Source organism: Lepidothrix coronata, unplaced genomic scaffold (genome assembly GCF_001604755.1).
Source record: "Lepidothrix coronata isolate B3197 unplaced genomic scaffold, Lepidothrix_coronata-1.0 Scaffold216, whole genome shotgun sequence".
NCBI classification, from domain to species: Eukaryota; Metazoa; Chordata; class Aves; order Passeriformes; family Pipridae; genus Lepidothrix; species Lepidothrix coronata.
Window position 1 is genome coordinate 390096 of NW_016690396.1, and position 3929 is coordinate 394024.

Genomic DNA, 3929 nt, shown 5'->3' on the forward strand with positions numbered 1-3929 from the left:
AGAGTTTCAGGAGTAACACTCAAAATTTTGTTTTAAAAATACACCTAAAGGAACTAGCAAATAATCTGCTTTGAAATAGTATCTGAAGTAGGGTAGCAATTCTTCCCATTCTCTCACTGGCCTGAATATATTACAGACACAACTAGGTACTTGGGAAATACAGAATTATATTGAATCTGTTTGATTTTCCAGATCTTTCAGCTGCATTTATCTGCAATATACAACTAATTCTGAGATGCTGGATATTGTGTAGGTTTGGTATTACAGTGTCAAAACGTCCTTTTGAAGTGCAAAGGGTTATTTGTAAAGCCTCAGTGATGAAACACTTTATCAAAGCTTGTGGGAATGACAAAACTAAGAGAATATAGATTTTACTTTCCCTATAGAAAGAAAACAAACTGCCAAGAGGAGTAGAAAACAAACATAACTACCTGCAGTATATTATAAAAGGTCTGATATTATGATATGCTTGTCTTGTGATCTATGCCTTCATCTCAAATAAAGATCAATCTACTAAAAGTAACAGATGCCCTAAATATGCATATCTAACTGAATAGTCACGTGACATACATTTAAAAGAGATTCAGCTCCAAAGGCTTCACTGTGTGTCTCTGCAAAGACTACCTAATACTTTGCATTTCTGTGAATGTTTCTGAATTAAGCAGATAATACCTATTTCCTGCTTTCTAATTTGTCACAGTAGAAACTATAAGAAAAGCTACAAAAAATTTCTCAGTTACCCACATGGCCTGAAACTATTATATACAGCTTCCAAATCTAAACACTATGCCAAGATCAATCCTCTAAAAGAATAAAGAATGTAATTTTTAAAAATTATTATTATTATTTTATTGAATTTGAGCTGTTTCTCTGTTTCACTAGTTCATCTACAGTCTTTTACAAATTTTCTCTGATGCTATTTAAAACAAGGCCAGAGTATCAAAGGCAAGCTTCCACAGTTCAAACTCAGTAAAGCTGACATTGCAGAACTAATATGATATCAGGTATCCCTGTCTCAGAACAAAGGCTATTGATACACACTACTGTTAACTGGAGTTTGTAAAGCTTTTATAATTCCGTTGAGTTTAAGGTGAAAGGGATTATTTCACCTAATTCAGTCTCTTTTATATCACAGGCCTTTGTGGTTCATATTACTAGAGTCAGGAGCTCTTAATTAGACTAAAGTTATTTTGTTCCTTAGAACACCACAACAGCAGGGACCACAGAGATTTTGGTGTCATCAAGACCACTTGTCTTGATGGAAATTGGCTGAGTGGGATATACATACATGGTTTCAGCAGATACTTCACTGCAGTAATTCATCCCTCTCAATAAACTGCATCTTGCTTTGGCCGATTTATTTTTTTTCAGGCAGAACAAGTCCTCCGCTCCACCCAGGTAAAATTTAGCATCCATATATAAAAGCTTCACCCAAGAAGATGACAATGTTAAACTGTGATGCAGAAAGCTGATAGTAATTCTTGTCTTTAATATGAAGTGTCATAGGCATATGAGAATCTGTCAACCTTCATCTTATTAAAGCCCATAAATGGAAAGGATGAACAATAAGACTCATCAGCCCACAAATTCCAAGGCCAAAGGCAGCCCACACTTTGGGGGAGACGTAGAGATGATTTCTTTTTTAAACAACTCCAAACTCTACCCAGTTTTCAAAAAGATCCTAGCCACATTGGCTGTGAGAACCTACCCTCTTTCAGTTTAAATATGTGTATGTGTGAACAGAGCTATTTTCTTTTCCTCACCTGTGCTAAATATTAATTTATGAAAACTTCTGAATATTTTGCCTTCTGTTCACTCTGTAATTTTTTAAGTATTAGGTGTTGTCTGTAATTTTATGTCTTTTCTTAGATTACAACTATTTCACAAGGTGATCGATGTTAGAAAATGATGAGAAAGACCATATAAAATATATTTCTAGCTCATTAATGTGTGACTGGGGCAAAATCAAATATCTTATGCTTAGGAATGATTATAAGTCAAATAGCAATATTTTTTTTTTCTGGAATACTCTGCACAGTTTTAGCAATTTGTTGCTTAGATGGCTAAAGATGTCATTTTTATATTACAGTTTCCCGGCATTTACTTCCTTGAACTTGCCTAGTGGGTTTTTTTGGACCTATATAGATGTAAACTTAACGACCCACAAAAATCTTTTAAGTTAAGAAGTAGTTTCCCTAAACTACAGCATTGTTAAGAACCACTTCATTTTTTTGGTGACTTCTTGCTAGTTTCATTTGATGCCTCTAGTTCTTAACCTTTAACAAACCTGAAAATTTTCTTTGTTTCTATTGCTAAAAAGCTGCTTTTCAGTGAAAACTTTCAGAACAGTTTCTAACAATCAGATCCTTTCACGTTAAAGATATGAAATTCAAGCATCTGAATTCCCAAGTCACCTCTACAAATGTGGGTTAGGAATCAGATTGACTAAAATTTCATACCTCAGAGGCAGGAGGCATATGATTTTAATTAGAATAGAGATTGAGATTCCTTTGTACTTATATAAAATCAGAAACTTCTTTTTTCTTATATTCTGCAAAACCTTTTCTGTAATGTAGGTGATTTGTTGTTAGGGAACTATTAGCTGAAAGTAAATTCTCAAGAACAGATTATATTACAGCTAAAGAAACACTGAGAAACAAGTATTTTGTGCTGAACAAGTGTTATAGAAATATACTATTTCTCTTTAGTCTTCTAAAACATACACGTAGGAGTTATTGAAGACCCAATATAATTACACAACATTCTACTGTAAGAAAAAAAAAACACCCCTTCATCCATCGACAAGATTCCTTAGTTGACCTGGGATTCCTGGATGAAGGGATTGATCTTGCACAGCTGTTTGTAGCAATGCATGCCAAATATGTTTAGAATTGACAGAGATAAATGCCACTATAATTGACAGTGTACTTTTCTTCTGTATATTTTCCCAAGCTGGAAGATCAATTGGACATCTCCAAAGTGGGAAGGAAAAATAGATCTCTTTTTACCTCAAATTCTTTTTATTCTGCATGACAGGCTGAAACCTATCACAGCTAAGACCAGATTGTCCAGTTTTAACATGGTTCACTCTCTTTCATCAATATAATTTCTACTACACTTTGTCAAAATAAATGACTCAGCTAAGGTGATTGGAGGCATGTATCTCAGTTTATTGCAAACCTCCAAAACTGATTATAGAGAAGTACTCAAGGAACTTATTTACCTCAAATTAATCATGCAAACAAAAGTGAGGACACTTCTATGGGCAAAAAAATGTTGCCTCTTCATGGAAGTCTTTCTAAAATGGTAGTGATGAGGGGAATTCTGGAACAAAGACAGGCAGTCACTTTGCAGTGTTGCTATTAGTGGTCTTCTGGGCAGCAGTCTCGAGTGACTGGATTGCAGATTGGCTGTGTTGGATATAGAAGTGCTGAACTTAATGGCATATAGGGCATGCGATGGCAGGATAGTGGAGTGCAAACAGGCATGAACTCGGGGAATAAGACATAAAACCTTTTTCTGAAGTAGCAGCTGCCTCTATTTCGGTCATGATATCTTACTGTTCTATAAAATGTCTCCACTTTACTCACTCCCAATAAGTAGGCAATGTAGGCAGTCTGACAATATACCTCTTTTCCCTAATTATTCAGTTGTAACTAAACCATATGCTCTTAGTTGAACACCAACCCGCAAAAGAAGACGAAAAACAGAGTTAATGATTTTGCCTTTCCAGAAAAAGAATGAAGCATTTGCTTCTCCTCTCTGCATGTCCTTTTTATACTTTGGAGGAGGAAAGATACATGTGATGGAAAGTCTATGTGGGGAAGGTGAATTGTTTTGTAGACATAAACAGTGATTGTGCCTTGGCTTCCAAACAATCTGTATTTGTATACGTGTGTGTGGGTGTGCACATGGATGTGCACACAGGT